A 9,860-nucleotide genomic window follows, 5' to 3' on the forward strand; every position below is an offset into this window, starting at 1 on the left:
TATTTAAAACTGACTCTTGCGAGATTTAAGCCATGTTATAATGCTGTCACTTCATCAAAAACAGACCTGAAGTTGTTGGTTTTTTTTCATTCACACATGTTTAAGTAACCTTTTATTATTAGTCTGTCTGCATCTCCAAAGCTCAAAATGCTCTGTTCCACCTTGTGATGTCATGTAGTGGTAGTTTTCAAGTTAACAGCTATGTATACCATTAGTTCAGTAGAGATGGGGAATTCCAGGGCATTAACCTCCTGAGACCTGGTGTCCTCATCTGTGGACAACACATTTTGGATTGTTTAGGCCACAGTGCAAATTTTTAGAAGAACAGCAACAAGAACATGTTCAATTTTGAATATTTCCAAGAGTTTAAAATATTTATTTATTTTTTAAAAATTTTTTTTATTATTATTTTTTATTTAATTATTTTTATTTAATTTATTTTATTATTTTATTATTATTTTTTTGTATTTTTATTTTATTTACTTATTTTTTTTTATTATTTTATTTGATTAAAGCTCGGGTCTCAGGAGGTTAAAATGTATTCAAATGATTCTAGTGAATGTGTGCAGCACTTCCTGTATTGAACAATAAGTCGATATTGTATTTATACTTACAGGTGAATTAATCTCTCGTCTGCGTTGAGAGCCTTGGACAGGCCAAAGTCACTGATCTTGGCTTAATGAGGTTTGACCAGCAGGACGTTTCGAGGTCTCTGTGCACAAAGTTCTTCTCCTCCAGATACTTCATCCCCACAGACACCTGATGCATAAGGTTTACTATGTTCTCTACCGTCACACTGTCTCTGCAGGAAATACACACCAGCCAAACATTTGGACACACTTTTTCATTTAAAGTGAAAAGGTTTCTACTCTGCTCTTTTCTCTAAAACACAGTTAACATGGTTTATTTAAAGGGCCCATATTGTGCTATTCTGATCTATGGTTGGGACATATTATAATAAAACATACCAGATTTAAACCCGGTCCTAAACCCGGTCTGAACCAGGTCCTAAGCCAGGTCCTAACTAGGACTAAACCAGGTCCTAACTAGGACTAAACCAGGTCCTAACCAGGACTAAACCAGGTCCTAAACCGGGTCTTAAAATGGGTCTAAACCAGGTGTATACCAGTTCCTAAGACAGGTCTAAACCAGGTCCTAAACCAGGTTTAAATCAGGTCCAAACCAGATCTAAACTAGTTCTAAACCAGGTCTAAACTAGTTCTAAACCAAGTCTAAACCAGGTCTAAACCAGATCTAAACCAGGTCTAAATCTGGTTTAGACCACCCAAATAAGTCTACAGGAAAAGCCAGTGGACAAAAGAACTTCAATGGAAAAGTGAGACATGAGATCCAAAGATTGATGATGGAGAGAGCAAAAAGAGAGGAAGAATTCCAGGTTTTGCATCAGTGATTTGATTACAATCAGGGTCTTCCTGGGACAGGGGGAGTGAGAGATTGAGGAGAAGAGGAGAGAGCAGGAGAGAGAGAGAGACAGAGGAGGCAGAAGAGAAGCGAGACGGAGAGAAAAAGAGGAAAGAGAGGGAGGAGGAGTTTTGGGAGAAGACGTCTTACAGACAGAGGAAAACAGACAAACAGAGCAGATGGTTTTCAAAAACAACTCAAACTTTTGGAGACAGAGGAGGATGAGAAAGAGGAGGACAAGGAGGAGGATGACTACACATTTGGTTTAGACTTGGTTTAGACCATAAGATCTTCTACTTCAAGAACCGTCATTATCAGAGTGTGGTGTGAGATCAATCACAATCGAATCAAAATCACAATTTGAATTGACCCAATTAACAAATCACAAACTGTGCGTTTTTCAAAATACAAACTTTTCTCCAAAAACAAATACCTCCTGTCTTATTCTACATAAAAGCTGTTAACCCTGTAGTTTAAGCATGTTTGCAATGGGATTATTGTATTAGTCTGTCGGTTCATATTTCACAACTAAACTGTGAACTTTGGACAGAAAAAACATAAATCTCAGACCTAATCAGGATCACAATTCTTGCCAGAAAAATTTAATATTTTCCCCAAATCATTTCCGCCCTGTTTGAGTTACTACATTCCATACGTGTTCATTCATAGTGTTGATGCCTCCAGGATGAATCTACAATGTAAATAGTCATGAAAATAAAGAAGGAACTGTATGTAAGAAATATATTTTGAATTTCATAAACCTCACCCATCCACACCAATTTCAATGCTAAAATCCAGTTGGTTAAAACCTAATTAAGGTGTAGTTACTATAAAGTGGTAACTAAAAGCTTGCACAGACCTGGGCCTGTCACGATAAATGATATACTGTGATAAACGATAGTATTGAAACTACTTTACAGCAACAATAATACAAGATAATCCCAGTAAACCATTTAAAAATAGACAGTAACTTTACGTGGAATGATAATAAAACATTACTTTTTGAAAATTACAGGACTCAGGAATGATTCATGTGAACTGCCGTAGTTTGTAGTTTTTCTTCTGTAACATATTGAGTCATTTGTTGAACTGATGCTGCTTTTCTTGAAATTCTTGTGCGTTATTATTAAATAGGGTTAGACATTATAAGTACATTTTACTTGAGTCTAAACGCTTTCAGTCATGATAGAAATGTTATGTACAACCTTATACAAGTTGAATAATGTTTGATTTTGAATGTAATGACCCAATAAAATACTTACTAATTATTTGTATCCATAACAACTTTAATTGTTATCGTGATATAATCATTAATCGCAATTATTTTTGGGACAAATAATTGTCACACAAAATTTTAAGATCATTCCATGCCTACTTTCAACTGAGAACAAGCACATTTTTGGGGTTGAATAATGGCACCAATTTCTGAGGCTTTTAAAAACATAGTTTCACTTTTGTTTATAAGTCTTTGAACTTTGTGCCAGTTTTTGTTTCATAAGTATATGCCTAATAATTACAGAGATATTACACATAAATTAGCTCAACAAATCTGTAATCTAACCCATCCTCCAGCTCAGAATTGATACTTTGATACATCACGCTGGGGTGTACTGCCTGTGTGTCTTTGGTGGAATGTTCAGCAGTTACCACGGTGATACAATACACACATTACCAAACACTGCAAACATTGTTTATGGTCTCGTTTAGGTTGTTGTAGTTCCAGCTAAATCAGTTGTTTCTGGCCAGATTGTGTTAAATTAAAGCTCACATTAAACTCTAACAAAGCCTCAGACAGAGCAGGGCCTACAGTTAGCATCACACTCCCCAGGGAATATTACAATGTCAAGTGAACATAGCCTATCAATGCTTACTTGTCTGTTTTGAAGACTCCTTTCTTGACGCAGCCGAAGTTTCCAGACCCCAGCTCCACCTCGTCCAGGACCAGTTTGGACCTCTTGATGTTGAACTTCTTGAGCTCGTGGGGGTTGTGGTACGCGCTGTCGTCCATGGGCAGGGGGTCTCGATCTACCTCATCAGCTGCAGATCAACACCTCAGATAAGTAATAATGTAGTTTAACATGGTCTAATTCAAAATAACTTTTCACTAATTACTTTATCTTCTTTGGACAAAAACGATGACTGCGAGTTTATGTTCTTTTGACTGATTTCTCTTCTTTAATTCAATGGGGCACTACAATGTGGGACTTAGGTTTATTATGAAGACTGGCAAAGATAACATTGATAAACTATAGTAAAATAGAGGTAGGATTAAAGCTATAGTGTGTAACTTTTTTGCCAAATACACACTGAAATAGACTGAAAGAAAAGCATGTTTTTTCATTTTGGTTGTGTGTATTGCACTGATAACTGTAGAAAACCATACATCCTCTCCACAAACCTGACTCTTATTTAGCCTAAAGGAGGATATCCTTCGGCATTTCCATGGAAACAAGTACTTCCTGCTTGTTTCTATGGACACGCTGTTTTGTTATAATATTCCACTTTAAGGCATAAAACTTGTCTATATCCATGGGGAATGTTTCAGTGTTCCAAAGCATGGTTTTAACTTTCTATTTCCTGAAATCCTGCAGGTGATGTGCCATGTCCAGAAAGTTACATACTGTACCTTTAAACTAGTGTTCTCCTCCTTTTTGAAAATGTAATGCCTTTATCAATATTCATTTGTATTTATTTCCCGTAAATGATTTGCATAATGTCCTTTTTTTTTAATCAAGCAACATAAATACTTTGTACATGTGATGCCTGACCTGTAGGGGGCGGTACATATCCATTTGGAACTGCTCTCTGCCTCTGAAACAGTTACACAGAGAAAGTTCAATACAGGAAAAACATGCTGCACAACTTGAGACGATGGATATTTGACTTACTGTTTGCGGGAGACTTGGGGTCTCTGTGACGTTACAACAAGTTAGAACAAATAACAGATCATTATTCAAAAGCAGCGTCCAGAGAAAAGAAAAGAAAACAAATGAAGTGAAAATATGGACAAATTTAAACTCACTTGCATCAGATCTGCCATTGGAACAAGCCTCTCCCAAACAAGTTACCAGGCCATCGGGTTTCAATTTCAAATATTCAACCAGCTAATGAGAATAAAACATAAAAAGTGGGTTAGAAAGTTTAAAAAAACCCCTAAACTTTCACATTTCTATATTGAAAAACACATTTTGAGGTCGTCTTAAGAAGAGAAATACTATCTTTATTCAAACTGAGAAACACAAAATAACACATTTAAAGTTGCACAGCATAGCTTTTCTAATAGTCGCTCTGCCACCTGCTTGTCTCCATGGAGATATTATTGCTTTGCCTGGAATGTTCCGCAGTATGGCATTAAACATACTGTATATCCAGCATTTATTTCATTACCTGTGTTTTAATTTCTCAAAAAATCCCCCAAACAAACACTTATTCTCACTGTGAGTGGGGTCGCCTCTCCACAGATCTGACCTGTAACTTGGCCTGCTGGTGTCACTTTCTCGTCTCCACGGAGATAGATACATTTAATGCCAACACGATGGAACATTCCAAGCAAACAGGTGCTGTGCCATGTACCAGAAATGTTACGCAGTGCACCTTTAGTAATATTAATCATAATGTTCTTTAAAATACATGTACTCCATTGTATTTATATAGCACTTTTATCAAACCGCAAATATGTAGAAGAATATATAGATGAAAACGATAAAACTGAAACAAATTTATGCCACTGACGCAACCCAAGGTCAGATTTAAACCACAAAAACTGTTCTAAATCTACAATATTGTTAAAACCACAAACTGCAATGACTAAACAACAGAATGAAACACTTTAGTACTTACTTTGCATCTGTAATGGGTTATACAAGTGATTTATTCAACAATCACCTCAAATCTGATGATGTCACTGATGATGTCACTTCTGGGGCCAACTGGCAACTTCACAGCTGTTATAGTTTTTTGTTTTTTGTTGTTTTTTTTTGTTGTTTTTTGCCATGATCCTGCCTGTCTTGGACCCGAAAGTGACATCACACTCAACTCTATAGCCAAAAAATAACCAAATATCTCCCAGCAGTGTAAAGAAAATGTGCTCACAATAATGATACGTCGATATGGTAATTATGGTGACAGGCCGAAACATAAATCTTCTAGTGATGTATAAAATATAGTAAGGCTGAACCATTTGGGAAATAAATGTACTGGTAATTGTGATTTTTCTGACAAGCATTCCTGTTAATTTTGCGATTTATGTTTTGATAATAAGATTCTGTTTGCATTTTAACACAAAACAATACAAGAATCACATATCAGTTAGCAGTTTTTTGTGAAGAACATGTTTATATTTTGTTGTTTGTAGAGGAAATTATGGTATTTCAAAAAAAAATGCAGCCTTTATAAATACTTACAGACTGTTGTGAATGTTTTAAAGTAGCAAAAAATATTACTAACTAGTGATTAAAAACAGAGTTGGAGGATAAAATCAAATGTGTGAAAATAGTTAAAAAAGAGTATTGTCAGGTATAAGCTGAGGTTATTAAAAGTATCAAAAGTCAGATACAAACATGGTAATATAAAAGAGAGTACTACGATTTAATGTTGAAAATCACATTCTATTGTCTAAAGGAATATTGTTTTTAGTTATCATCAGATTATTGAGTATCGAGTCTATTTCTTATTATCAAAATCAGGTTTGAAATGTTAGTATGTTTCCGTACCTGCCAGATGGTGTCAAACTTGGTTCCCTCTGGCATTGAGTACTTCCCAGATTTATCCTCCAGGACCTGATAGTGGTACACAGTTTTCCCATACATCATCGAAAGTGCAAATGTCCCGACCTCTTCCCTGTCTCTTACTCTGAGAAAAAAAAAAAAAAAATCCTGAATATGACGCTTACCTTCGTGTTTAAAGTGCATGTGACAGATTACACAGTTAATTCACATCATTATATTTAAACGTTTACTCAAAATCTTGTCGTTTTTCCTCGTTTTTTTCTTATAATCTTATTTCCTGGTTGGACACGGGCAGTGGGTAATTCCGTAACTGTTACCTAGCAACCATAATGTTCCCAAGGCCAAAACGTATGACAGGTTTTCACATTTTTTTTCTAATTCTGACTTGGTTTAGTGGGATAATACCTGTGCTAAATATTTATCATAGTTTTACATCAGTTAAGTGGTAGTTTGTGGAGAAAAAAAAGTATAAATGTACAAAAATACAGGTATAAAAGTACAAAAATACAGGTATAAAAGTACAAAAATACAGGAAATGCACTGAAAATTCTATCCAAAATGCAACAAAACACATTTCTCTGGCAGTTTGAACCTTCATCTAACAAAATAAACATGTTATAATTTATATTTATTTGTCTAGTCATAATTATTTTGGAGTTTATACAAGTTTTGGTCCTTGTTTACAGAATGGTTGCTAGGTAACAGTATCTATCTGCTGCTTGTGTGTAACCAGGAAGTAAAATAATAAACTTCACTGAAATGATAAAACTAGAACATAGTTGGAGTTTTGTTTTATTTCACTCACACACTGTTCCACCTTGTGATGTCATACAGTAATACAGGAAGTGCTCCACTGTGTTTTTAAATCCTCTCAAAATGTCATATTCAATGTTGTAAATTTTCTTACCAGAAACCCAAACTTGCTGTATTTAAATCCCTTTTGTCCACTTCAAACCCAAAAGCCCTGAAAACAAAGGCACTTTACACAGAATCTGGAATTTAAAATTTACAACTGTATTTATTTTTTATACATTTGTTTAATATTTTTGCACGTGCCGTATGAATGTAATGTAATATAATGTAATGCTTAAGCCTCTTGCCATTGTTCACTGTTTATATATTTGTAATAAATTTGTAAAGAAAAAAAAAAGCCACCAGGATGCGCCATAGATCTAGGATGCACATATTACTTGTATTACTTGTCTACCCCATTTAACCTAATTCTGTTACTTTTTTTTTTTTTTTTGAGGGATTTTTTAAATACAACTTCTCTCCTTTCAGTCCAAGGATTACAAACTATTCATCCTCTAGTCCAATCTTCTTAACACCCCTCATCAATAAACCATAACTAATAATAGCAGTATAATAACACGGACCCAGAAAGAGCCCTTGACAAAGCCTAATTTAACACATATACACAAATCTGTACATTTAGCAAAGTGCGGGATGAAGGAGAAGCCCTGAGCGTCTTTAATTTTTAATGAATTATCCTGAATGCTACATAGATAATAGATATGAATGTTTAATACAGCATATTTTATAAAGTGAATGACATATTTACAGTAAACGTCGTCTGTATTGTGGACAAAAGGATTAAACTTGGCGTTGACTTAAGTTTAGCCTGAAGTTCAAATTTACTCAGGTCTGCGGCTGTGGATGTATTTGATTAATCTGGAGATAAATGAAATAAGATTCCTTACATGCCAACTGGAAGACAAATACTAAATACTTATGAAACTACATACTGCTTTTCAATGGGGCTTTAAAAAAAAAAAAGTCTTGCAGTCAAATGTGTAGTTAAATGGCCAGTATCTTATGTCTTATTTGCCCCATTACTGTACAGACTGTATATATTGTATAAACATATATATTGAGATCAAAATAAATCTGCTGATCTAATTAGAAGAGCTTATTGTCCGATAATCAGGAAGTGCTTGTTAGCATGCTATTTGTTTGTAGCTTTACCATCGCGACAAAACTCCTGAAAGTCTCTTAAAGTTGTGAAAAGTGCTAGTAAACTCATTGTGGTGACTTATTAGGATTGTCTGAATGTATAAGTTAAGTGAGGAGTAACTCTGGACCACTGCAAACCGTTTAAAATGAACTAGTTTTAGTTTTCTCATTTTTCAGACAGTAAAAATCAGGTACTGTGTCTTAAAAGCTGCACTACATTAACTCTACACAGTGAAAGTTACCTCCAGGTTCCAGGTTCGGGGTCTGCCTCACGTACTCGCGGAGCATGTTGTCACGGAGACTGTCGAACACGCCCAGTTTGATGGGGGTCTCGGGGGGGGCGCAGGCAGGGCTTCTTCAGGGTACACACCAGACCATCTGGATCTTTACTGTAAAACTCACAGCTCTGCAGGACCACAGTGTGCCTTACCTATGGGTGAGACATAAGCGAAGAATAATATCAATATGTTTAGGATGGGGTATTGATACTTTGCAGCTTTGTGTGATGCTAACTAGAAGCACTGCTCTGTCTGAAGCTCTGTTACACAGTTTACTTTAGCTTTATTTTAACAGTTTGAGCATAAAGAACTGACTTGGCCGGAACTACAACATATGCATTGATTTTGTGCTTTTAAACAAGTCTCTCAAACAATATCACAGTCACAAGCTAGCTAGCATTAGCCAACAGTTTTTCAGTTATTCACTCTCACCTTTTTTGTTGAAATTTAAAACTTAACAGGAGCATAAACGCTCGTATTGCTCACAGGCGCCTGGAAATATGTTGTTTAAATCCATTTTGTATTTTTTCTATAGTTTTCAGATGATCTTAAAACTTTTTTGACAGTGTTTGCTAATGTGTGCACTGTGTCATCGTGGTAACTGCTGAACATTCCGCAGTAGAAATAAATGCAGTACACCCCCAGTGTGATGTCACTGCAAAGTATCAATTGCCAAGTACCTCATGATACAGCACATAAACCTGATACATGGATGTACTGGTGCTAAAAGTTCACTAAATCATTGTTTTCATTATGTAGATTGTAGATTATGCATTGCAGTTTCATGTCCACAGTGTCTATTACACAAAATTACTTTTCAGTTTTTTTTTTCAAAATGTGATTTTCTTGACAATAGACGACTAATGTGAAACCTGTTAAACCACAAGTGTGGGTGGGGAAAAGTGTTTTGTTTGAGCTTTTTCAGGGAAAAAAGCAATTGTCAAAAACATCTAAGCCTCACCTCCCACAATGCAATAGGTCCCATTGAGCTGCTTCTCGATGGGGTAGTGGTGGAAGCTCAGATTCCACACCAGAGACAGGACGTAGCCGCCCAGACTGCGCAGACACTGACGTAGGAGGAACAGACCGTCGCTCATCCCGGCTAACTTCAGGTGCTGCTCCGCATCAAAGCGACTGATGCTGCTGTAGAAGAAGGGCAGCTCGGCCGCGGGGTCGATGGACATGGTGCCAGAGGAGGTGGTGCCAGAGGAGGTGGTGCCAGAGGAGGTGGTGCCAGAGGAGGTGGTGCCAGAGGAGGTGGTGCCAGAGGAGGTGGTGCCAGAGGAGGTGGTCCAGAGGAGGTACAAACGGCTACAAACACAAACAACTGAATTATAGTCAGGGCATTTTGTTAACAAGTTTTGCATAAGACATTTACTTTCTTTTAAAAGAAATTGTACAGTATACCTTTACTCTTAAGTGTTTCTTGCACCACTCCATCATATTTACTTTTTTGTCATTTTCATTTAAAAATATTTTT

At 36.2% G+C, this 9,860-nt stretch overlaps 1 pseudogene; it reads right to left on the reverse strand.

Moving 5' to 3' along the window:
- Nucleotides 1–610: 610 nt before the first annotated feature.
- Nucleotides 611–9,646, reverse strand: LOC117369893 (tyrosine-protein kinase ZAP-70-like; annotated as a pseudogene).
- Nucleotides 9,647–9,860: the final 214 nt, after the last annotated feature.

The sequence above is a fragment of the Periophthalmus magnuspinnatus genome, chromosome 4 (genome assembly GCF_009829125.3).
Source record: "Periophthalmus magnuspinnatus isolate fPerMag1 chromosome 4, fPerMag1.2.pri, whole genome shotgun sequence".
Taxonomy (NCBI): Eukaryota; Metazoa; Chordata; class Actinopteri; order Gobiiformes; family Gobiidae; genus Periophthalmus; species Periophthalmus magnuspinnatus.